Here is a 26897-nt window from a genome sequence, read left to right on the forward strand (position 1 = left end):
TGTATTTGCATTTAGGAAAATTTCATATGATCTTTACCAGATCCATGCTTACTCTGATAAAAATTTGTTTTTCCAATAGTTGATTCTTCAAAATATCTTGACTAATCCTTCTCCCTCTACAAACAATATTATTATTTGCCAATATTCAAAAGTCTGAATAAACGACCTTATCCCTGGGAATATCTTGCCAAAAAACTATTACCTGCAGCTACAAAGTCCAGAATGTCAACTTCTTCAGAACAAACAGTTCAGTTTCTCCCATAAAAAATGCAAGGGAAACAAAAAAAGAGGATTGAGGAAATCTAAAAGAGATATAATAGCCCATATCAACCAAACACAATACGTAACCCTTATTAGCATTCTAATTCAAACCAACCAACTAAACAAAAAGTTTTTACACAATTGAAGATATTTAAATATTGCCTGGATAAACCGATGCTATTAATGGATTATTTAGGTGTGATAATGGTATTGTGGTTACATTGATGGGAATCTTCTTTTTTATAAATGGGGTCTTGCTATGTTGCTCAGGGTGGTCTTGAACTCCTGGCCTAAAGTGATCCTCCAACCTCTGCCTCCCAAAGAGCTGGGATTACAGGGAGGAGCCACTGCACTCAGTCTCATTGATGGAATTATTATCTTTTAGAGAAATATTCAAAAATACAATACAATGATAGACTATCTGGGATTTGATTCAAAATAATTCAGTGGGGAGAGGACTGTCAGCAGATAAAGAAGACACAAGGTTGGCCCAGAGGAGAAGTACATACAGGTTAATTATACTAAACTCTTTATAAACATTGTTTGAAATATGACATAATGCATCCTATACAACTGATACCTTGAGTAACACAATAATAGTCCCCTTAATTTTAGGAACTACTGGTCATAAATATGCCCTTACATATAGACATCTCCTCTATACATAGCAAAATCACATTATTTGACAAAAAGGAAATCTCTTAGGCTACGTTTAATCTTATTGTTCTCTTTGCCTGGATTTGGGAATAGAAACTGCTTCACTGGCTAAGTAAATCATAATTGTCCCAAAATATTCTTAATTACTGATTTCAATAAACATATCCCTTCGTTCTAAGAACAATTAAGAAAATGAAGTTTATGTTCAGGTAAACCTGACAATGTTAAGGTAGTTGAGTAACAGGGAAGTAATGATTAACTGAATTTCATACTGGATTCTCAAATCCTTTTTCTTTTTCTACTCTAATGTTTCCTTTGGATGGGGCGAATTCTAGTATTGTTAGCGATCACCTATGTAACTTTTTTGCAGGTGGTGTATATGGAATCAATGAATGCTTAAAACCAATTAAAAATAATTTCAGTGATTACATGAAAACACAGCTAGAAAAACTAAAGTATTTTTGTAGAGATTACGAGAAGGTTACATTAACAATCAGAATAAGGTTACTATTTAGACTGTAATCGGGTGTCAATGTGGAAAGAAATTTCTGAGCGTTTTTCCGGAAGGCTGGGGAGGAATGAGAATCATGACTCTCCACACTTCCAATAAAACGTGGTGAAGCACTGGTGCAAACTCTCAGAAGCCACCATTTGCTAAATCTCCCCGCCAGCCTTGTCAGTCCTTACCGCCGTTGGATTCCATTATTTTTCTCGTGGTTTCTGCTGTTTCTCTCAATTGTCTAACGACCGTTATTAAGTAAAAATGAATGAAACGGGGCCGTGTGATCTAGGCAGCCTGGAGATGAGATTTTGGAATCATAAGCTACCTTCCAATGTATAAACAGATTTTATTCATTTTGGATACTCAATGTCCACAGAATCGGCACTGTAGGATGTGACTGCCCTGCCAGAAGGCATCTGCTCGGGACTTGCTGGCAACCGACAGTCCCCTCTGCTTGCAACCCTCGGCCGGCCGCCGGGGACCCCTAGTCCACCGGTTCCTGGACGTTCTCTCTACTCTCCAGCGGCCACCGCCTCCACTCCCACCCCGATAGTCCCGAGCCTGCCGGCCCGAGGGTTCGCAGAGGGCCAGTCGTTGCGACAGCCCCGCGTCCCGGCCCCCTCGTCTCTTGGACCTTCCCCCCAGGCCAGCGCAGCCCGCGTCCCGGGCAAGGTTCACGCTACCAGGATCCAGTGCGGGGCGACGAAGTGGAGAGCTGCAGCCAGACTCCGAAGAGAGATTCCGGCTTCGCGGGGCGGCGCGGAGCCCGGAGCTGCCCACCTCCGCCGCCTTGGGAAGGCGGCTGGGATTAGAAGGTGGCTTCGGGCCCGCAGGGAGTCCGGGGGAGGGATTCCCGGTACCGCCGGCACCGACGTCGAGGGGTGCCTGGGTTCTTGGGGACCACGAGAGGAAAAAGAACGAAAATCACACCAGGGAGGAAGGACGCGCGGAACGCCCCCCTGTGAAGCAGGTGCTCTGGTCGGGCGTGAGCCGGAGCGCGGTCTGGGGGAGTCTGGCGGCGCCGTTGCCCGCACTCGGCAGAGGCTGGCAAGAAACGCACAGCCCAGGGCGCGGGGCGGGGAACTGACCGCGCGACAAGAAAACGCACAGCCCAGGGCGTGGGGCGGGGAACTGACCGCGCGACAAGAAAACGCACAGCCCGGGGCGTGGGGAGGGGAACTGACCGCGCGACAAGAAAACGCACAGCCCAGGGCGCGGGGCGGGGAACTGACCGCGCGACAAGAACACGCACAGCCCGGGGCGTGGGGAACTGACCGCGCGACAAGAACACGCACAGCCCAGGGCGTGGGGCGGGGAACTGACCGCGCGAGTCTTTCGGCGCGTCTGGGTCTCGGGGAGAGAAAAGCGCTTCCTGGCACCGGGGGCGGTGGCACAGAGGCCAGGAGGAAGAAATCCGGGCCCTGGCCCAGGTCAGGCTTCCACCCCTGTGACCCGCAAGAGGCCCAGGCAGGAAAGGTGGCGCGCGCGAGTGGAGTTAGTGGTTCAGAAAGCAAACCTGGCCAGGTGCTGCTGCCTGAGGGTCGTCGGGCGAGTTTCTTCATTTCCCCGAGTTCCTTATTTCTAGTCTGGAAAACGGAGAATTCCATAGTGTCTTCTTCAGGGAGTGCTGGGAGTGCTGAAGGAGGATCCGGTGCCTGGCAGACCAGGAGCAGGGGGGAAAGAGTTGGCCGATACTGTTACTATTATTAGCGGGCAGGACAGTGAGGGGGGGTGGTCGGGGGTAAGGGGCCTCCCCGCGCCTCCCAGCCCTTCGCGCTCGGCTCCAGCTCTTTGGCTTCCTTCCCTGGGCAGCTCTAGGCTTAGCTCTCAGCCATTTCTCAAGAAGACGATCCCGAGGGTCGAAGACCACCCTTGACCCTTGACCATGGACTCTTCGTGTAACTTGGAAGAGCCGTGATTTTAAAACCCAGCCTCAGGGTTACGGAAGCCCGAGATCTGGGAGGCGTCCGGGACCTCCCTCCCAGAACCGCAGGGACCCGGCCTGGGATCCAGAGTGTGGCCTCTCGCTCTGTGCAGTCAGGAAGGCGGCCAGGTCTGGTCACCGCGCCAAGCACTACGCACCTCTGGGACGCGTCGTTGCGGGGCGGTGGGGGGGCTGGGGCGCCTCCACGACGCCTGGTCTGCCCGGCAAGTGCTTGGTGTCGTTGGTGGGTTCGTAGCTGCGACAGGTAAACGTCCGTTCCGCGAGCCGGGCAAGGCAACCCCTGCGGGTCGCACCCGAAGGCCGGACCTCTCCAAGCCGCCTGGGTGCTTCCAAACAGGTGGACCCGAAGCTCCTGTTTGATCGGAGAATAACGTTTAATTTACTCCGCCACTGAATTGATGGTTTAAATATTCATCTTTGGATATGGTTTAACATTAGGCAAAAATTAGGAGCTTGGAGGCGGTTCCGGGAAGGGGTCTGACCCTCAGTCACCCATGTTCGTAGCTGTGTTGGTCTGCCCTCGGGCAAGAGAAGGAAGATAATTGGGAGGGTGCCAAGAAAGCCTAGAGAAAGTCCCTTCTGGGTTCAGCGGCCGGGGGTAGCCGCTCTCCCAGGACGTTTGTTGACAATAAATGAAGGAAGGTCGGCCTGGAGACGTTTTCGCACAACGGACAGAGGGGAGTTGGAACGTAAACCAGCGAGAACCTGGCATGAAATAGGACCCCTCTATTCTCAGTTTGTTTCCAAACTCTTAGACTGCCCCAGCCCTGCCGGATTTGCTAAAAGTGGTCTCTTTTGGACGCTGGTGGTGCTATGGGGCTGACGGCTACCCATGCAAAGAAGAGGGAAGAATTGGAAGCTGGGGTCTGGGCAGCTACCAAAGGTGGGGCTTGGGAACTTTTCAGAACGTCCTCAGAACCGCAGGAGCCAAGAGGAAATCTCCCGTAGGGGATCTCAGGTAGGGCATGCCAAGAAATTCCAAGAGACGGGATGGAGAAGAGAAGCCGGAGAAAAATCGGCCAATTAGACTACTGTAAAAATGTGTGTCTCCATGTTTGTCCTCCCTCCTGAAATAAGAAATTCATAGCTGGGGGTGGGGAGTAGATGGGGGCTGGGGGAAAAACTTTCTCACATTCACAGAGCAGCTTCCCTCAAAGCGGCACGGAATCGGGAACCCCACTCAGGACAGGGGAAAACGGCCAAGTTCCTAGAAATTTGTTTTCTTTGTGGGGAGCAATTCATGATGGGCGTTCTTGTCTGGTTTCCCCCCACTCCGTCCCCTGACGCCGAGTAACACTTAAACCTTTCTAGTTGCAAAGTCTTTTCAGAGTTTTTTTTTTTTAAGAAATAAGTTTTGAAAATTCTAGTGCTTAAAATATATATATACATATATATATATATATATATATATATATATATATAGCCTTTTATTTTCCCTGAGTACATGTTGGCCACTACATTCCAAATTGATCTCAAATGGTTTTCCAGCTTGTTGGGGGGTGATGAAAAATAAATGGAGAATATATTTACATGCCCTCCTATTCTTTTCTTTTAGAAGTCTCATAAATAGTAAATTTCCTATTTTAAAAGCCAGGACATTTTCAACCTCAAATATTTGGAATTTTTAAAGGCCATATTAAAATGGATTACTTCTGCTATCTATAATAAATATGAATTGTGAAAATAAATTGTTTGAGGGGAAATAATGTAGGTTTTAAAAAGTTCCATTTAGAAAGGGAAGAATGAGACATAATAGAAAATAAACGATGTAGTGTAGTGACTTAGCATTTTATTTCGTCTATATAACTAGGCTTAATTTTAACACCTTAATTTTAACATTAAAGATGGCACGTCAGACACACAGATAAGAAATCAATGTTCTGAAATTAATATCCTACTTACATTAAACATCCCTATCAGGAAGACACAGAGAGTAGAAGCATTTTGCACTAGACTTAGGAATAATACTTCCAGTTCCAAGGAAGTGAAGAAGGGGGAACATGTTTGGCATCGGAGGCTGTGTTTTTGTTTGCTTGCTTGTTTTTCTTTTAATGCCAGAACAAAATACCCCACTCACGTTCATAGTACCCCAGGAAATGTGCAAATCGGGAAAGCCATAGAAGCCACAACCGAAGGCAAGAAAAGATGACTTGACGCCCTGCGAAGGTTACGTTCAGGTGGTTTTTAGAGGAACGTAATCCAGCTGTTTCTTTCTAACCATTTTGCAGCGAACAGAAGTTCGTGTTTGCTCTCCAGCGGGATTCAGATGCACACGCCCAGTATGGGCCGCGCAAGGTGGAGTGAGCAGCTGCGGGTCGCTCCCCACTCCCACCTGGCTCTAGGAGGGCCCTGCGGACTTGGCCAGGGAACTGGGCGTGGGCGATACTAAAAAAACTGGTGAGGTCCCCTCTCCGCCCAAAGGGGCAGCCAGCGATGTCAGCCTAGAGCCCTCTGCCACTGCCTGATACCTCAGCAGCGCCGACGCGGCCGACAGGTGCCCGCCCAGCACCGCGCCCTTGGTGGGAGCGCAGCCGTTGGCGCAGTCCTCCTCCTGATGCTGCTGCTATTGCTGCAAAATTGTCCGAGCAGCGGCGGCGGCGGACACTTGCAGCAAAGGGGCAGCGGCCTGGGGATGCAACAGGCTTGATGGTCGCTGGAGCAGGTGGCAGTAGCTCCACACGGTCGGGGACAAACTCTGCGCAGCCCCTGTACCCACTCCCCTGACCCCTTGCATAATACTCTCAATGCTGAAAGAGATGCATCCGCCTCCCGGTGGCGACGCCAGACCCTTGCCCTCCTCCCAAGGCTGAGGACCAAGTGAGGGCTGCAGCACGGGAAGGGTGCCGGGGTCGCCAGGTCCGCGCCTTCTGCTTTCTTCGGTGCCCCGGCATAGACGGGGGCCGAGAGCAGTAGGTAGCGAAGAGGATGCGGGTGCAGCAGAGCGTAAGGGCGTCTCCCGGGGGCGGTGTTGGGGTAGGCCCCAGGGACTGGCTGCGGCGGGGCAGGGGCCCCAAGCAGAGGGCCTGGGCGGGGGTTGTGCAGGGCGGCGTGTGCAGCAGGTAGAGGGAAGGGGTGGGGCAGGTGGGCTCCCGGGGTCAGTTAGTGGCGCTTGAAACGCTTCCTACGCCGGAGAAAGCTGCCATTGTCGAACATGTCCTGGGAGGCGGGGTCCAGGCTCCAGTAGTTGCCCTTGCCTGGGTGGCCCGGCTCGCGGGGGATCTTAACGAAGCAGTCGTTCAGCGAGAGGTTGTGGCGGATGCTGTTCTGCCAGGCGGGGAACTTGCGGCGGTAGTAGGGGAAGCGGCCGCTAATGAAGGCGCAGATGCCGCTGAGCGTGAGGCGCTTGTGCGGGTTTTGCAGGATGGCCATGGTGATGAGCGCGATGTACGAGTAGGGAGGCTTTGCCGGCTGCCGGGCGTCTTCAGAGGCCGCCGCAGACCTTGGGGGTGCCCTGAACTTGGTGCCAAACTCTGAGGGGTCGCTCGGGCCGCCGCCGCCCTCGATGTGCTCTCGGGGAAGCGCAACCCCGCCCCACCGGGCCACCTGCAGCCCCGGCTGGAGCGACTGCTCTAGGAACTGCTGGCTCGCCTCCTCCTCCTCGTCTTCCACCTCGTCTTCATCTTCCTTCTCTCCCAGGACATCGATTTTACCGTCTCCCCCATCGGAGTCCCGGAGGCTGCGCTGCGGTGTGGAGCGAAGGCGCTCAGCTCTTGGCAAGTTCATGGAGGAGCAGGTGCTTCAGTCGCAGGGGATGTGGCGGCCGATCACCTGGCCTGGGGCGGGCTGAGCTAGAAGCCTGGGATGAATGTTGCAAGAAGCAGGAACGCTAGTGGTTACCCTTTGGGATGTTTTCGTCTGCTTGTTTCTACTCCTTTGCAACAACGTCCGGCAAAGATGCCTTTGCCTTTTATAAAAGCTTCTTCAAGACCATGTGTGGTGGACTCCCCCCTTTATAACCCTTCTTCCCCTACCTCGGAGCGGTGCCACTTCCTCCTAACGTAGTCCAGGGATGATGGTCTTCTGGGCAAACACCTGTCCGGAGAAAAGCCCAGCCCCCTCCTCCTCGCACCCACCTGCCACCAAGGAAGATGCTCTACTCATCCGGTGCAGCCAGACAGTTGGCAAGCCTTTGCACGGGTTCTGTTAAGGCGCATTTAAACCCGCGCAAATAAAAGCGAGGTAGGAAAGTATGATACTCAACATTCTATGATATCAGTGAGCAGCAGAAGGCCCCCCAGAAAGCTGTCTCTGGTCCAGCGGCGAGGAGCCCCCACAGGTAGGAGCCACCAAGCGCAGTGACCGCGTGCTCTGCTCTCCAGCCCCTGTCAGATCCGAGGGCACTTTGCAAACTCTCCGAGGCCAGGAGGCCATGCATCCTCTTTACCTCCTGCCCTGGCCATGACTTCCATCATCCCCGATCTGACCCTCACCACTATCAGGCACCCTGAAAGGGAGCGCGTTCGTGGATGGTAAATGCTAGCCCTATGGGCAGGGGCTTCCTGGCCTGTGCCATGTGACCCTCCCTGACACAGCTGCCTGGACCTCAGCCAGGACTTTGGACTCGGGGAGCAGGTCATCAGTCACACCCTTGGCAGGACCTGTCCTGGGAGCCCTCTGTGTGTGGGGAGCTGCCTCATTCCCCTGTGAACACAGTAGGGCATCATGGGGTATGACGGCGAGCACTGGGGCTACCCTGGGGGCTGGGCTCAGTCCTGAGGTCAGGCCCAACCTAAGCTGGGCAGCCTGGTGTCAGCTGCAAGAACCCTCTTCACCTTCCTCATTCCTACGTGACTTTCCGACGTAGGCCATCGGGTGGGATGGGGTAAAAAAACACAGGCCCCATTCTACCCCTCTGCTGATCCACACATGGACACGTGTACACCCAGGCCTCCCTGCTCACAACCATGGCCAGGAAGGCAGGCTCCGGCCAGGGCTCTGAAATGCCAGGAGGGTGTAGAGAAGACAGGTGGCCCTCTGTCCCTGCAGTCAGGCAGCACCTGCCCACTCCGAATGCTGCAGCCAGCTGGTTACAGTGTCTGTTACTCAGCTAGTGCGTTTGCCAGTGCTCTTCAGTGTCACCATCATGGCAGCCTCTGTCATTGAGAACAGTTTAACACAGGAGAAAGAAGTTGCAGGGCCCTGCCCCGGTAGAGGTCTGTCTTCCCTGCCAGCTTTACCCAGCGCGGCCGTGGGAACTGCAGGAACCAGGCTCCCAGGAGGATGCAGAACGACTGACCGCTGCTCCCTGGGGAAGAGGCGCTTTCTAGCATTTCCTTCCTCCTCCTGCAGCCCTCTCTTACCTTCCTGGGGCAGGGAAGGGATGCTGATGTGCTGAGATAGGGTTTTCTGCCTGTTAGAATTGCTGGGGAAAACAACTTACTGTTTTAGCAAGGAAACAGCATGCTTCATGGCAGCAAATTGTGTTTTCAGGGGCTCCAGAAAGATACCAGTCTGTTATAAAATAATCAGGCCAATGCTCAGGACCCATCACTAAGGAATAAACCAGCAGCTCTCCACGAGGGGGCACAGCTAGCTTTCCTCTTCACCCCCAGAGGCTGTGGCATCTTGCTGGCTTGAGGCAGCCAGGCACCAGGTGGGAGCTGCAGTGCAGGGGCAGGCCTGGGGGCCTGATTATCACAGGAGGAGAAATGCATAGTATGTTCATCCCCCCAGAGTGACGCTGGAGAAAAGAAGCCCCAGGTCTCTCCCTTGCCCCTCTATTCCCCACCAACCCAGCTGCCCCAGCAGAGGGACAAAGGCCTGGTGATGCCTCTGTCCTGGGGACAGTGAGTGATGGGAAGGGGGCCCAGCAGGTTTGTCACCACTGGGATCTGACACATGCAGACTCCCAGGTATCCAATAATAAGTCTCATGACCAGCAGGGGCTAAGGGGTGTTGGGTGTGCGTTTCTGTGCTTGTGTGTGTGAATTCCAAGAATCTTTCTTAAATTCTGGACATCTAGGGGCCAGGGCTGTCACTTTCCACCATTTCTGAGAGCACAGACATGTGCACTGCCCCCTCCTCTCAGCCCCCCTCCCTTCTTCTTGCTCAGTGCTCCATACTCCCAGTCCCTTCAGTTCAGGCCTGGAGGAGTCGCCCCTCCTGGAACTGCTGAAGGGTGGGGAGGCAGCTTTCTGGACAGAGGAGCAGGCAGGGAGGGTGCTCTCCCTTGCAGGCTGTTTTGAAGGGTGGATTCTTCTTGCTGCTTCTTGGGAGACTGCAGGCCCAAGGGAGCACAGCCATGCCAGCCTCATGTGACTCGTCTGAAGTCACAGCCAGCTCTGTAACCTGCTCCGTTGTCGTGAGGCTCTGTCCTTGCTTTGTCCCCACCGCTCTGAGCTTGCTCGTCCTGCAGGGTGCACACAGCTCAGCCTCACTTGGGCCCCACTTTCCAGAGAAGCCAGGAGCAGACGTTCCTCTCAGAGCTCTCAGCGCCTGGTGGGGCAGGGCCCTTTAATCACGCCATGAAAGACAGCAAGGACATGAGTCTCTGCTTAGTTACCATCTAGGTCTCTGTGGTCCAGCCGGGTAAGGGGTGGAGGCAGCATGTTCCCTGCTGTGGCCAAACTAGGCCGCTGGGCCCCGGGTGCTGGCCTGCCAGGTGCTGTGGGGTCTGCCCCGTGAATCTCGTGCAGAGGCGCTCCCCAGGCCCCACTGGACCACGGCTAAGGCTGAGCTTTAATTCGTTTGTATAAAAGCAGATTTCAGGTGTACTAACTGAACAAGACGATGCTTTTAAAAATCAAGAGTGGCAACAAAAGAGCAAGGGGCCACGCCCCAAGGTCCCACCTGAACACCTCCCAGTAAGTGACGGCAACACAGGAGACTTAAGGGATTCAACGGACACGTCCTTTAGCCAAGATGTGGCATTTCTGTCTGTAATATGAACACTTCCTTATATGATGGGGGTTAATAAACATCCCCCATTCCTCAGGTGGGGACAGTCACATGCTTGCAGGAGGATTTCCCCATTACGGGGCTGAGACCAGTGAGGCAATGATCTTGGAAGCTGCCGTTAGTCACCATCTGGGGAAGCAGCTGTTACAGTGTGCAGTGTTACCCTTCAGCTCTGGGGTTCTTTGAGCCCTGCCGGCGTGACCTTGCTGACCGTCTCTGATTGGGGCCAGGCTGTGGGTGTTCCCGGCCATCAGAGCTGCCAGGGGACCCTGGAGAGCAGCTTTCCCAACTGTGTCATCATAGAGAAAAGGAAGCTGAGGGCACTGTCCACAGCTGGGGGCACAATCAGGTGAGAATTCTAATTCCTTGAGCCTTTCCCCACACTCTGGCCTGAACCAACCCTGCTGACTCGCTGGTGAGGTCCCCCCACCCTGACCACCTCAGTTTCTCTCCCTGCTGTGCTGGTGCCCTGAGACAGGTCGCTGCTGCATTGAGTCATAAGTGCTTCTGAGCACAGAGAGGACTTCCAAGCACTGTGCAGAATCACCAGCAACTTTCAGAAAACAGACAAATTGCTGGGGAAGCAGCATCATTCATGCCCTCTGGTTGAGGGAGGCTAGGGGCCATCCAGGGGCCTGGGGAGATTCGGGGATCCAGGCCCAGACAGAGCCTGTTCCCACACAAGAACCATGGGTGGCACCCTTCATTCTCTCCTCCCATGGAAACTGCATCCAAAGCAAGAAACTTCCATTTGAGACCACACTGAACAAGAAAGGGCCATTACATTTTATTCTGAAATGGCCCCTGGAGAAAGAAGGGAAGCAAATTGCACAAGTGGGCGTCAATCTCCTTCCACCCGGACACGGTCACCGTGGTGCTCGGCCAGGCTCCTGGTGACGTGAGGCAAATCTCTCCATTGGCAAACCAGCCCACACACTCCCTCCATTGCAGACGGTCACCCAGAGCTGGGAGAAGCACCAGGGCCCTGAGCCCGGCCTCTACAGGCACAATGAGTATCATTTTACATCTCTGACCACGTCTTATCTTCTCTCCAAGATGCGCTCTAACACTTGGTCAAATTAACAGTAAACAGCGTCTTCCAAGCTGAAAACAAATGCATCTCACTTGACATTCCGCATCAGCACCATCCCTCACCTCAGCTGTGTGGGGGCTGGACTCTTCAGACGGCAGTGCTGCTCAGAAGAGAGCGAAGGCAGCGGCCAGCCCCTCTCCTGCCTGTGCACTCGGGGAATCTGCTGGTTGTGAACTGGCCTGGCCACAGAAGGCGCCTTCCTCTGCTCTGACTACGGTGGAGCGCGGGATCTCCTGGGATGGGCATTTCTCGTTTCCTGGGAGGTCATGGGGCATGAGCTGCACTGAGCAGTGGAGGGCCGGTGGGCTGAAGCCCTGCTCTTGATTTCACACACCTCTTCCAAGACTTTCAAAGTGCTCCTTTGAAACATCCTCCGAGCCCCACACTGGCCTCAACCGGGGAAAGTGCTCTGCTACCCTCTCCAAGGACAATTGGTTCTTGGGAGGGTCTGCCCCACACTGGGCCAACCACGAACCTTCCTTGGGAATTTCTGAATTAGAACCAACAGCCAAGGCTCATCCACCCCTGGGGTGACCAATACACATTACAGACCAGGAGCCAGAGGACTGGTTGATTTAAAACAGGAACAAAACTGAATCTGGACCAGCAGCTGCAACTAGAGTGACCCTGGTTAAGTTTATGATAATCCTCAGTCCTTCTCCAAGAGCTGTCTCCCTTCTGTGTGGGCCGAGTAGGTGAGCTGTACGGAGATGGGGTAGGAATCCCACCCCTGCCTCCTCAAGTCTGTGATGGTGGCCCTCATCTCTGCAGTCCTCCAGGGATATGGTATTGCATTTAGTTTGCTATTTTCATAGGAAGACGCAGTTCCAGCGGCCTCTGTTTGGCCTTTCTGACAATAACAGCTCTTGCTCTGTGGCCCGGAGAGCCAATGTGAGGATTTTGCCCATTGTTGAATATGTCAGTTCAAGTCATGAATTTGGGAACTGGGGAAATAACCACAGGGTGGGCGCAGTGGGCCCCACTATGCATCAAACCTGAGCCAAAACTCTGCTGACCCAAAAGTCCCCACCCTGACTGTGAACCACAGTGACATTTGGGGTTTCCAGGAGTTGGTGTCATTTCAGAGCCAGTGTCCAGTAACGCTTGGAGAGTCTGATCAGTTCCCTTCCACAGTGGAGACAGCAGCCACAGCGTCTTCAGGGAAGGCTGGGAGGAAGGTGAAGCCTCTATGGTTTCACCAGGTGGCAGTGTGGTGGGCCCTTCCTCCAGGGGCTCTGGGTCTGTAAACTGGTTTAAGTCTGAGAATTGAGATGCTGTGACTCTCTATTGTGGTGACATGAGTCAGACTTCTGTTCATCAGGCCTACAGCGTGGATCTGTGGCCAATACATTGGCCAAAATGTTCCTGTTAAAACAGGTCGGGGAATGCCAGCTTTCTGCTCCAAACATCCAGGAACTTCTCCACGCCTCCAAGTGGCCTGCAAGGCCCCGCCGGCCCTGCCCCATTGCCTCTCAACTCCATCTTCCACAGCTCATGGTTCTCACTGGCCTCCCTGCTCCTGGAATGATCCGGGTGTGCTCCCACTTCTCCCAGGCCCAGCTCACCTGGCCCTCGCCTGTCTCAGTCTCTGTGCAGGTGACAACCTCTTGGGGAGCCCTGGCCATACCTTTGAACTTGCTTCCTGCTTTCACATTGTCTACCCCTTTTCTGCTTTACTTTTCTTCAAAGCCCTTATCATTGCCTTGCACACTGCATGTTTTAATTATTTCGTTGTTTATTGCGTGTCTCCTCCCTCTAAAATTTTAATCTCCATTGGGTAGGACATTTCCTGGCACACACTCAGAATTTTTGTGTTATGATTGAAGGAATAACATCAGCAATGCTGTTCTTTCCCTCAATTACTATGTTTCGAGCTTGTGGCAATCTGTAGAAGTTAGTTAATGGGCCTTACAATCCTGATTTGGAGAAAAGGGGGCGATGAAAAGGAGGGACAAGGTGTCATATATCAATGCGGCCAAGCGCCGACGCTGCCTCCTCCTTCCCCAGATCACCAGGAAGAAGTCAGAGGAGGCTGCTGTTCGTCGACCCACATGCTCCCTTGGGAGCTTGAGAAGCTGCTCCCCCTGGTGCTGCCCCTGGGTGCTGCTTACCAGGAAACTCATGGCATCCGAGATGCTCCACCGCGCTGGGTCTCTCCTGGATCCTCCCCGCAGGTCAGATTCATGTCAGGAATGCTGGAGGGTATTGCGGTCTGGCAGGAGCTCACTGTGGGGAAGGAGAGGCTGGGCTGGATCCCGAGGCTGAGCTGTCCGGCTCTGCAGCCCTCCTGGTGCTCAGTTATCAGGCTCACTACCTCTCAAAGGCATCTCTTCTGTGGACATTTGTCTGTCACAGCTGCAAGATTCTGACAATAAACTTGCTCTCCAAATTCCTAAAAGAATTGCTTGCTCCAGTTTAGCCAGCTAAGAATTTCTTGGATAATGGCATAATCTGGAAGGATATTTAACAAACTCGTTTAAACTGGAAATTATTGACTCTATGGTGAGTCAGGAAAAACCACATTCACAATATTCAACAGCAGCGCTGGGCCTTGATGCTCCAGGGCAGTGCAGGGATTAGAGATCTGAGAGGTTTCATGACGCTTCTCAGGGAAATACACGGGTTCTGGGTTCTTCTAAGGAAGCTCCCTCCATGCCAGCCACCACCTTGTCTCTGCTGGGGAAACAGTGGTCCAGGGGCCCTCAACTGCAGGGAAATTATTGAACCTCCCAATGTCACTGCATCTCCTCTGGGTCTTCTTTTATTCCTTCTTTCCCCTAGAAAACACCTTCTGACACAGTCCTGCTCTGCCTGTCTGTCCCCTGCTGCGGCCAGACAGCGAGCAGGGAAGAAATCCAGTGTCTGGACTGTTTGCTGGTCTGCAGAACCTGTTCTCTCGCAGTATCTGTTTTCCAATGCAGATTTTCACAGTTCCCTAAAGAAACTTAAATTTCCATTCCCAGAATGACTTCATTTCCTGATACCCAGCCCAAATTCACGTGTGTTTGCAGCCGATGTGGCAACATAGCCACTTGGGTGGGGGTGAACATCACAGCCCACAATTCTGCAGTTCAGATTTGGCTTTACCTTAGCACTTAGTGCAACTTTGCATTCGGCAGAGGTCTTTCTCTTTTGTAGCCCTTGCCACCAACCTCATTACTTGTGAGAGTCTGCCTCATGCCTGTCTGCTCAGCAGATGAGAGACCTTGAGGCCTGGGAAGATCCAGCCCTCCTTGGCTCTGTATTCCTAGGTAGTGCATTGCCTAGTGGTTGGTTAATTTTAGGTGTCAACTTGACTAGGCTGAGGAAAACCCAGATAGCTGATAAAACATGCTTTCTAAGTGCGCCTGAGAGGGCGTTTCCAGAAGAGATCAGCATTTGAATCAGGGAAGTGAGTGGGAAAATCCACGCTCCCCAAAGTGCTGAGGGCCCAGATAGAACAAAAAGGCAGAGGATGGGTGAATTCTTTCCTTATTCTGGATCTGAGACATCCATTTTCTCCTGCCCCCAAACATCAGAACTCGGGGTTCTCAGGCCTTTGGACTCCGGGACGTACACCAGCAACTTCCCTGGTTCTCCAGCTTGTAGATGGCAGCAGGACTTCTCATCCTCCATAATCACATGAGCCAAGTCACATGAAAAATCCCTGCTCATCCCTCTCTCTGTGTACATCCTATTGGTTCTGTTTCTATGGAGAACTCTAATACAACTGGCACAGACTAGCTGCTCAACAAGTGTTTTATTTCTGAATGACTGAGATGTTTGAGCAGCTTCCAAGCTTACATACCTGTGTTTCCATTAAAGCCATTGTTTAGGAGGCCGATGGCAACAAAAGGTTGAAACATGGCAAAATCAGGGGCAGTTGATTTGAGTTATACCATGATGTGTTTACATTTGTACTGTGATAGGGATTTATTGCAAGGAGTTAGGAATGCTGGCCTCTAAAACCTGGAAAAGTGTATTTTGTTGGGGAGGCCTGGGAGCCCCCATCTCACACACAGGAGGGAAGACACAAGAGGAAGCACTCGTGATGATGAACGAGATGTTGTTCCTGCCAGACGCAGGTCCTTGCCGTGTGTGTGCATAACCTCATTTCATTCGATAGCAACTCAGGAGGAGGAAATCATTATTAACTGTATTCTTTTATGTACAGAAGCTGAGGTTTGAAAGTGAAAATGACACAGCTGTTCATGGTCTTGCTGGCATTGGAGCCAGGAGAGAAAAATCCCTTGGTAAAATCTCCCAGCTGAATGGGGAAATGGGAATATATCCCGCATGGCCCAAAGAGACAATGGCTGGAAGTGGTCACAGTCCTCGAGGGGGAGCTGTGTGGTGGCCAGGCTGTGGTCCTGAAGACACAGTGGCGTGGGAGGCTGAGGGTCACTGGGGATGCTGGCTGGAATGTTTCTGTTAATAGCTGGAGCTCCAGAGCCTGTACTGGAAGAGGGATGGGGGCCTGGTCCTGGGAGGGTTTGTAAACCGGCATAAGCACATGTCAGGGTGGAGCTCTGACGTCAGGACCCTGGCATGACTACAATAGACATCACACAAATGGGGCAAGAGGACCAAGCCTCCCCACGGTACAGCTGCTCAACTGTGTCGGGGGAGCTGTGGTGAAACACAGGACTCACTTAGAAAGATCCAGAGAGAGAATCCACCCACAGAAAACCCGGAGAGCATTTTGAAACTTCCTACAGGAAATCCAGGAGAAAAGGAGTCCTATTCAGTGATGGGAGGGGGTGCAGGTCAGGGGCCGCATCGGAAGGCAGTCGTCTGAAGGGATGCACGGATTCACGACGGAGGTGCTGAGGCAGCCACAGGAGGTGGTGAGTGGGGGCCATGGGGATTGGGTGGGGAATCTAGAGCTGGGACACTCTGGTTTTGATGGAAGGAGCATCGCCCTAGGAGGCAAAGACACAGATTCGAGTCCAGGCCTGGAGCAACCTTCAATCACCCTTAAGCCCTCTGAGTTTCTGCGTCTGTGAAATAAGCATAACGATTCCCACCTCACAGGGGCAGGGGCAGGACACTGTGAGATTGTAAGGGTCGGTGTCCCTCTTCGCATGGAGTCAGCAGCCGGCTGGGCTGAGGGAGGTGTTTCTGTCCTTAGGTGTCGCAGGCTGGCTCTCGTGTGTCCTTCCTTCCAATTCTCCCCACCTGCATCCACACAGAGAATACACTACCTCTATAAAACGCTTGCAAGGGGCCACTGTTCTCAGCATTTCACCTGTCAACCTCACTTAAGCCTTAAACAGCCTATGATGAGGTTCTGATAGTGTCTCCCTTGGCCCACTGGAAGGCCCAGTGCTGAAGGACGACTGGGGACCCCCGTTCTTGGGATGGTCAAAGGCTTTCACCTGGACAGGGAGGACCCCCTCCTCTCCCTGGGCCTTCTGCTGCCCTGAGCCCCTACTGCTCTCTGCCACGGACTCGGGAGGGAGCATGAGCTGCATCCAACAGGCCGCAGCAGGTCCCGGCCTCTCAGCACCCAAGACCAGATAGAGGCAGTGCCTCGGCTGCAGTAAAGGCCTAGCGAGCCAGGTGGGCATGGGGCACACGTTCCTACTCTGGCATTAGAGGTCATGCCACTGCTTGTCTTTACCATTCTACCCAGTGTCCTGCGAGGACTTGGTCCTCAGGTGGGTCACAAGTCTCCAGTCCATTAATTAACTGGTCGGAAGTGAGTCCCGGTCCATCCCTGTGAGGAGCAGGGGGACTGGCACCTCATTTCCTCGTGGACTCATGGCCCTACACAATGACACGCCTGGCCTTCCTGGACTCATGCACTCACTCCAGAAGGACATTTGCTTTGAGCTCGCCTGGTGGATGGGGTGCCCCTGAACATCTAACCATCTGTTGACATTTCCACCATCAGAAAGTTCCTCTAGGCAGTGCCCAGCTAGTGCTCCAAAGAGGTGCAGAATTTCTGAGAAATTATGTGGTCCACAGTCAACAGCTAACAACATTTATAGGACCTTATTAGCCGCCAGCTTGGAGAAGGCCAGTGTCCAGAATAAATCAAATCCTTCATAACTGTCAGACGGTGGTGATTCGGTCAAATCTCGATCAAAAGATGCTCTGGCCAAAGTCAACAGAGAGCAGAAGCAACTTGCTTTTGCTGGTCCCTCAGCAAGACCACACAGGGAGATTTGCAGGCAATAAACAATGTTGCCTAAAACTTTCCCGTGAGGTGGGAATTGTTTTCATCCAGATAAGAAGGTGCCGGCCCACGGGAGGTGTGGGTGGCCAAGCCAGGGATGGAGCCCTCACGTGGCCTCAAGAGATCAGCACCCAGGAGTCAGCTCTCTCCACGGCATGCTGAAACGGCTCCACGCCTCTGCTGGTGTTTTTATAGGAACCCCTTTTGTGTGTTTGCTTCCTAGCTCGGACTTGAGTCAAATGGTCTATTAATTAGGGTAGATTTAGTCACTCCTGACATCAGCTTGTGCGGTTCGAGCAGCCCAAGGGGAAGAGACAGGGCCTCCTTTATGCAGACCCCACAGTCTTCAGAGGACTGGACACAGCCCTGGCCCTGCTGCTGTCTGCCGTGCCTTTTGCTCCCTGGGTTTCATTCCTCGGTCTGTACCTTGAATATACGGCGATCCGTTAGTACATTTTGCTCTCATGCATTATACCAAAGGAAAAGAGAAGATAGTAGTTTAAAGCTCCCAACATTTTTCATGTTCTGAGCCTTTAGGTCTCCCATATGGTAGAGAATCAACAAATATCAGAGGACCCCAAACCTGGCCCGAGATGAAACAGCTTTGAGGCTTCCAGGGATCCCTCAGAAGGCTGCACCCAGGCCAGCCACACATGAAAACGTGAAGGCTCTTTTCCTCTCTGTTCACTGTGGTTTTATCAGACAGAGCTCTAAGCCGGTTTATTCAATGACATGGAGTGATTCTCTCCTGTCTCTGCTTATCCAGTGTGTGACAAGAGTTGAGAAGTGGGGAGACACAGGGGGCACATTGAATGCAGGTGGTCTCACCCGCCTCACTCAGGATGCACATCTTGCCTGGCTAGGCTTGGCCTCCTCTGCACTGTGTGCCCCTCTAAATGAAGCATGGCCCTTCTTCCCCCACCTCATTGGTGGTTCTCTGCCCCCATGAGCTCAGCCAGCTGCTTCCCTGGCACATGCAGGTCCTAGCCTGGAGGAGATGGAGCAACAAGGCCGAGTGGGGACGAACACTGGCCTGGCTTTCAGGTCCACCTTTGCCTCACGCAGATGCTTCTCTACCCTTTATGGTTGAGATCCTGGAGCAGGGGATCACCTAGTCGTAAGGACCATAAAGTGGAGAAGGAGCAGGGAGAGGTTAGGACCATTGCTGCAAGTTCCTGGTGTCCCTGACAGTGAGAGAGGCAGGACACTCGCCTGGGCTGGGCCTGAGGATGCTGCTTTCTCCTCTGCATGCCTGGGGTGCAACAAGGGTCATGGGACCCAGGAACGTCTCTGCAACTCTATCTGTAAACATCCAGCAGCTAATTGTGACCTGGAAGTCATTCGGAACTCAGCACAGAGGCCTTCAGAAGTCCCTGCCTTCAGATAAGGGCAGGTGCTTACTCTCCCAGTGGCTAGCACTGTTAAAACAGACTTTTTTTTTCTATAGCCAACATCATAACAAATGATGAAATACTCAATAACTCCCCCTAAAACGGGGAGAAAGGGAAGGGTTTCTGTTTTTGTTTTCATCTCTTCTAGTGAGCATTGGGCTGGGAGGTTCCAGCCAGTGCAAAGAGATGAGGAAAAGAAAAGTATAAATATTGGAAAGAAATAAGTAAAACTATCCTCATTTACAGGTGAAATGAGGTAGCAAATCCTAAGGGATCCACAAAAAATCAACTTGAACCAATAAGTGAATTCTGCAACACCACAGGACACCAAGTCAATATGTAAAGATCAGTTGTATTTCTATATAGTACTGATGACTAATTTAAAACATCACAGGACACCAGGTCAACATATAAAGATAGGTTGTATTTCTATATACTGCTGATGACTAATTTAAAATGAAGTAAAAAATACTATCTATAATAGTAAAATCAAATACTTAGGGATAAATTTCACAATATATGTGAAAAACTCTACACCAAAAATTATCTGAGAGATATATCTCTAAATATACCATGTCTAATTCTTCACAAATTGATCTAATCATTCAATGAAATCTCAGTTGGAGTCCCTGTGGACTTTTCCTCTAAATTAACAGGATGATTTAGAAGTTCATAGAGAAGTGAAGGTCTAAGGGCAGCCACAGCCATCTGGAAAGGAACGGCACCATCAGAAGAGTTGTCAAATCTTGCACCAGTAAGGCCATAAAGAAATAGCTCACTGGCATAGAGCAGAGAGTCCAGAAATAGGCTGACAGGCACCATCCCATGATTTTCAACAAGCAAACCAAAACCACAGGGGGAAACATGGTACTGAAATAACTGGATATCAGGCCAGGCGTAGTGGGGCTCATGCCTGTAGTCCCAGGACTTTGGGATGCCAAGGTGGGAGGGTTGCTTGGGCCCAGAAGTTTGAGACCAGTGTGGGCAACGTCATAAGACTCTGTGTCTCTACACAGAGATGTAGGCCAGGCACGGAGGTGCACACTGAGGCACGAGGATCCCTTGAGCCCAGGGGTTTTAGGCTGCAGTAAGCTGTGATCGCAGCTTGGGCGATAGAGTGAGATCCTGTCTCTAAAATATAAAATATATAAATAAATAAAACAAAACTGGATATCCACATGAAAAGAAAAAAGAATCTTGACTCCTCCTTCTCATACCTTCAAAACTGAGAGGTTAGGCAAGGGTTTCATAGAGAAGACACAAGCCATAAACTAGAAGATTGATAAACTAGAGTATAACTTACGAGGGAAACGAGAGTGACTTCATGCTGGAGAAACCTGGCCAGCACACTCTGCCAGGTAGCCGAGGTCAACATCAGCAGCGAGCCGGGCCGAGGCAGGACCCCTGATGTGGTGGGATGAGAAGCGCCTCACCTCTGCTCTTCCTCCAAGGAGCCTACAGCCGGAATCTGATCATGAAAAAAAGACTTCACACGAATCCCGGCAGACAGACACTCCCCTAAATGCCTGAGCCCAGCTTCTCAGAACTTTCAAGATCACAGAAAACAAGGAAGGTCTGAGAAACTGTCACAGCCCAGAGGACCCTAGGGAGACGTGACAAGCAAATGTCACACGGGATCCTGGATGGGATCCCGGCCCACAAAACGGCCACCCGAGAACAAACCAAATGAACTGTGGGCTTTAGTCAATGATTATGTAGCAACGTTTGTTCGCTAATTCTGACAAATGTACCATTATAATGTAAGGCATTAATAATAAGGAAACTGTGTGAAGTATATGGGAACCCGGCACTATCTTTATAACAATTCTGTAAACTCAAAATGGCTCTAAAATAAAAAAAACTTCATTTAAAAAAACCAGCCACAGGGGAAGGAGGGAGATTGATAAATTGGACCTCAAGAAAATGGAAGTCATTGGGTGAAAATACACACAACAGGGACACCTGATGAAAGACCTCCATGAAGAATGTGTAAGCAACTCTGGAAACCCAGCAATCAACAGACTACTGCCCAATTCTAAAAAATGGGCAAAGACTTGAGCAAACACTTTGGAAGATACACAAATAGCTGATGAGTTTGAGAAAAGCTGCTCAGCCTCGTAGTGATCAGGAAGTGCAACTGAAAATCTCAGTGGGACGTCCTGCACGCCCGCCAGGGTGCAGGCGGAAAGGCTGACAACACGACAGTGAGGCTTATGCCAAGCAACTGGCTCCTCATCGCCTCTGGGGAGAGCCTGGAATGTGGCCACCACTTAGGACCATGGCTTGGAAATATCTTAAATCCAACGTATTTCTACATGCTAGTGATGCTGCTCATCAAGGGGGTGAGCACTCATGGGCTGGGGATGCTACAGGGTCCTCAGTGCCTGCCCATTTCACAGGACAGGAGACTGAGGTCTAGAGGGAGGCAACAGCCAAGGACGCCCTGGATCCAACGCCTCACCCAAGCCACCACGGCTGCCTCCTCCTCTGGCCCCTCCATCTCCCCCACTCCTTCTTCTCCCCCTTGTCCCCCTTCTCCTTCTCCCACCCCTCCTACTCCTCTCCCTCCTCCTCCTCATCCATTGTCCTCCTTGTCCTCCTTATCCCCCTCCTTGTCATTCTCCTCTTCCTCCTAGTCCTCCTTCTCCTCCTCCTTCTCCCCCTCCTCATTCTCTTCCTTGTCCTCCTCATTCTCCTTCTCCCCGACTCCTCCTCCTTCTCCCCGACTCCTCCTCCTTCACCTCCTCCTTGTCCTCCTCCCTCTCCTCCTCCTCATCCTCCTCGTCTTCTTCTTCCTCCTCCTCATCCCCCTCCTCCTCTTCCTAATTCTCCTCCTCTGCCGCCTCCTTGTCCTCTCCCTCCTTTTTCCTCCTCCTCATCCCCCTCCTCCTCTTCCTAATTCTCCTCCTCTGCCTCCTCCTTGTCCTCTCCCTCCCCCTTGTCCTCCTTGTCTTCCTTTTCTTCCTCCTCTTCTGTCCCAGGGCTTTCAAACTCTGGCTCTCTAACGACATGGAAGAGTTAAAAGGAGGAACGCCGGCTCAGCCAAGCCCCAGAGACTCCTACTTGATATGGGCAGTTTAAAGCCACTTTCCCTTTAAATTTTTCTGTGACAACTCTTTTCATGGAGAATGAAAAGACTCTCGTTAAGTGTTGCCGTTCAGAAGTGTTGGCGGTCGTTGCTAACATGAGATCCAACAAGGTAAATGCCAGAAGCCATCTGCAAGGGGTAATATCTTATTCTGCTTTTGCATAAATGATGCTGCATCCCTTTTATCTCTCTGCTGCCGGCCTTCAGTGCTGATGGCCTGTGCCACCCAATGACTGGTTAAATCAGCTTGAGGAAGAGCTCTTTTGAGGCTCTGTCCTGTTTAGCAGGGGAAACTTCAAAGTCCCAGCATCCTGGTCATGGAATGCTATGTTAACCCTTTCCAAAGTTTGAGACTGAGATGGGCAGACCATTTTAAAGACACACTGCATCCAGCCTCCCATGACAGAGCCTCATGGGAAGGGTGGTGAGCAGGGTCGTGGGGATATTCTATCCTGAGCCTTCCATGTTGGGGCTTCTCGGAGACAGGGGAGGACCACAGCCTCAGTGACTGGCCATTGGCCAAATACACTCATTAAAGTGCCCTCTTCTCCAGGGCTGGGGACCTGATTCTCTCAGTCTGTGGGGCCCAGCCCACCTGCTCCTCCCTAATGGCTCCTGCTGGATGGGGAACAGCCTGGCACCAGGTGAACCATCACTGACTCTCCCTGGGGAGAGACGAGGGAGGAGGGGGCATGTCCAAGAGGCCAAGGTACAAGCCCAGTGCCCTGCAGGTCTTCCAACATTTCCAGCCGTAATGGCCATGATCACCATGGTCTGGACTTTCTGAAGAAAGTCTTTTCACAGGCTCGGCCTGGCTGGAATCTGACCTGTGAAGCCTTTGGGTCAGTCGCAGGAATTATCAAGCATCTGCCATGCCTGGAAGAGTTGGACTGGGGAGGCACAGGGCCTGCCTGGCGTCAGGTGCTGAGGAAGGGATGATAAATGCACCCCCTCTGTTTTGTCCGTTTCTCACGGCCTCTCTGGCCACCCTGTCCGCCTGTGTCTGTCCTGCCCAGCCCTTCTCTGACGAGCGTGTCTTGGTGCTTTGTCTCTGCTCACCCTGGGCTCATCGCTGTAAACAGCAGGAGGTTCCACCCCAGGCGAGGTGTGCCATTGTGACCGAAGGTCTCAGGGAACAGAACTGAGTCTGGGTGGGTTGAGCTGGGAGTTTCATAGCTGTAGGAAGCTGCGATCGCAGCTTCATGATGCAGACAGAAGGCCTTGTCTCAGCTCAGTGGGGGAAGCCCCTTGTCGACTCTAGGCAGGGGGGATTGTACCGCTGCCTCTCCCAGTAGCAGCTCCCAGGAGGCAGTGCAGTCACGGGGCCCCGCTGGTAGAAGCCTGAAAAGTCCATCGGGAAAACCTCAAAGGCCACCAATCCTCGAGGTAGCTGCTGCTCCAGCTGTGCTCACCTGGAGTGGAGGGGCAAACGGCACCAGGGGTGGGAGAGGTCAAGGCAGAGCCTCTGCCCCATCCTAGACCAGCTGCACGAGACGACAGCTCACACCAGCTGCCCAGAGGCACAGCCCCTCCGCCAGGCTTCAGCAGGGCACGGCTTGATCTCAAGGCCCCCTCTTCACGTCCCACCTCCCCTCCCTCCTGTGACAGGAGGGCCAGCAGGTCCACTTTGAGCCCGGCTGAGGCCCGACCTCCTCCACCTCAGCCCTGAGAATCTTCTCCAGCTGGGATGGCTGTAGCCCTGTAGCCCTGTTGCCCTGTTGCCCTGTTGCCCTGTTGCCCTGTTGCCCTGTTGCCCTGTTGTTCTGTTGTCCTCTTGTCCTGTTGTCCTGTTGTCTTGCCCTCCCAGCTCCTGACCACACAGGGGCTTTGTTCCCACGCCAGCCTCTTTGGGGAAAGTGGGGGAGGGGGGCCCTGCTCCAGGCTCTGGGACATTTGGCTTGGGCTGTAGCCTGTGTCCAAGGAGAAGAAACCCTGAAGGTGGGTTCCCACCAGATGTGGGCATGGTCAGCTACATCAGGCCCCCAAAGGTGTGCACATCCTAATCCCACGAACCCGTGGGCACGTTACCTTACATGCAAGAGGGGCTCTATGGATGGAGTCGGGATAAGTGTCTAGAGATTGGGAGGTTGTTCTGGGTCATCCAGATGACTTATGAGAGGGCCCTTATGAGAGGGAGGCAGCAAGCTCACAGAGAGGGCCATGGAACAACAGCAGCTCAGACACAGCAGAGGCCGCACAGCTGTCCTGGGTGCCGAGTAGCTGCAGAGGTCGGAGGAGGTGCAGAGCAGGTGTTCTGCAGCCTCCAGAGGGACCAGCCCCGCTGACTCCCTGGCTTTGGCTCAGTGAAACTCATTTCGGACTTCTGACTTCCAGCTCTGCAAGAGAAGAAATCTGTGCTATTTTAAACCACTAGATTTGTGGTTTCTGTTCAGCAGCAGTGGGAGAGGGCGAAATGCTCTCCAGCTTGGCACCCACAGCCCAGCTCAAAGGCAGGGACTGTGGTTGCTTTGCAAATGAGGGAGGCTGGGTCCCTGCCCTCACCGGGCTTACCATCTAGGTATGGAGAGGAGTAACGTAAGGTGAAGTCAGAAAAGAATCAAAAGAAAGTCCACACCCTGGAAGGATCTGAGGCAGAAGGAAGCTCTTGCTGAACCACCTGAGAGGAGGCGGTCTGGCCTGGGCACCCTGGGGGGCCGGCGCCCCCACTTCAAGGCCCCCCTGGAAGGTGCTTGGCTCTCCGGATGACCCCAGCACTGGGGAGACCCGCTGTGCTTTCCAGGCAGCATAGACACCTCGGTGTAGGTGTTGTGGTGCCACAGGGAAGGGTGTTTCTTCCAGCCTGGTTCTCAGGACGGGCTGCTGGCTGGAACAAACCCCACCTCTATCTGAGCCACCAACCATCTGAACCGGTATTCTCTCTGTCTGACAAATATTCCTCCTTCTTTACATCCCAGAAACGGTGAAAATGCACAATGCCTCAGGACACCTTGAGGAAGGAGCAGCGTGTTGCTGCCGAGGGTGAACACGCGTGGTCTCTGTGGAGAGGCGACAGATCTCCCTGGGCGTCAGTCATCCTGGGACTGGGTGTCGTGGAAGAAGGTGACACCAGGCAGAAACCAAGAGCAGGGGAGCTGCAGGCCGGCATCAGAGCCCATATCAGAGCAGAGTGGCCCCTGAGCGGGGAGGGAGCCGGAGATCACTGTTGGAGGAGGGCCCGGCACCTGCACCTGAGGACGTGAGTATAATAAAAGAGCATAAATAATATAATAAAAGAGAGTATAATAAAAAATAATTTAAAGAAAAGAGAGCTTGATAAATCTGTTTCTTCATCTTCATAATAATGTCAAATTTGTTGAGATTTTTTTTAAATGGCATGATTTGTCTACAGATCTTTGTACTCTGGCTTAAATTAAATATATATACAACTTATATAATAAAATACTGGGCTGTTTTATTATTATATTGATAATTTCTTAGTCAACACTACTTTGATCATATTCTATAAACGGCACTGTAAGACCTGTGACTGGTTATCAACAACATACAGTGATTATGAGAGTTTCATGTGACAGATGAAGGAAGGTTGGTTAGTGCAGTGGCAATAGTTGGCAACCTGAGAAACTGAGCTTACAATTTTAGAAAAGTATTATTCTTTCTAACTAGATATTTCCATGAAAAGAACCTTGTGAAATGCAGAAATGCCAAAAGAATAATTATAAGATAATAACCAAATAACTAAAATACATCTCAATTTCTCTGACAATTTAACTTAATGCAGGGTACAGGCAGAATCACGATGTTTACAAACATAGACATTTATGATCTCGAGACATTTAATTCTTAGCTGGTTGAGGAAAACAGTAGTAGAACTGTTATTGCAGAGATAAAAGACAGAAAACAGTGGAAGGGCTAGATCACAAATCATATGTTCCAGTTTTGGAAACCTCTAAAAATCCTGCCTGGTGATAGGTTTTTCTTATCTCATTATTAAAGAATATATGAGCAGGCAGGGCATGGTGGCTCAAACCTGTAATCCCAGCACTTTGGGAGGCCAGTGTTGGAGGATCACTTGAGGCCAGGAGCTCAAGACTAGCCTGGGCAACATAGCAAGACCCTGTCTCTACAATTTCTTTTTAAACCAGCCGACTGTGGCGGCATATGCCTGTAGTCCCAGCCACTAGGGAGGATGAGGTGGGAGACTGGCTTGACCTTAGGTGTTTGAATCTGGAGTCATCTGTGATTGTGCCACTGCACTCCAGCAAGAATGACAGAGCTAGATCCTGTGTACAAATATACACATATTGTATATATTGTCAATGACCAGTCACAGGTCTTACAATGCTGTTTATACAATATGGTAAAAATAATGTTGACAAAGAAATTATCACAATAATAATAATAAAAGCCCTGTGTGTTATTATTTAAGTTGTTCATAAATTTAATGTAAATGAGGTAGAGTAATAAAGATCTGTAGACAAATCATGTCATTTATTTTTTTAATCTCAACATAACTTTTTTTTTTTTTTTGAGACAGTCTCACTCTGTCGCCCAGGCTGGAATGCTGTGGCTAGATCTCAGCTCACTGCAAACTCCACCACCCTGGTTCAAGCGATTCCTCTGCCTCAGCCTCCCGAGTAACTGGGATTACAGGTTCCTGCCACCGTGCCTGGCTAATTTTTGTATTTTTAGTAGAAACGGGGTTTCACCATTTTGACTAGGCTGGTCTTAAACTCCCGACCTCGTGATCCACCGGCTCGGCCTCCCAAAGTGCTGGGATAACAGATGTGAGCCACCACACCCAGCCAACATTTCTTTTTTAAAGTGTGCAAGCTCTTTGACCATCATGTCTCTGTGCATCACTGTGATAAGATAACCAGAGCAACTGTTTCTGCCGTGGAGTTGGGAGGAGATAAAGACACATCCTTTGGGCTTTGGGCGCTCT

The 26897-nt window shown here is 51.7% G+C and overlaps 1 pseudogene; it reads right to left on the reverse strand.

Moving 5' to 3' along the window:
- Window positions 1–5137: 5137 nt before the first annotated feature.
- Window positions 5138–7326, reverse strand: LOC134729344 (forkhead box protein D4-like 1; annotated as a pseudogene).
- Between the last annotated feature and the right edge of the window lie 19571 nt (window positions 7327–26897).

Source organism: Pan paniscus, chromosome 18 (genome assembly GCF_029289425.2).
Source record: "Pan paniscus chromosome 18, NHGRI_mPanPan1-v2.0_pri, whole genome shotgun sequence".
Lineage (NCBI taxonomy): Eukaryota > Metazoa > Chordata > Mammalia > Primates > Hominidae > Pan > Pan paniscus.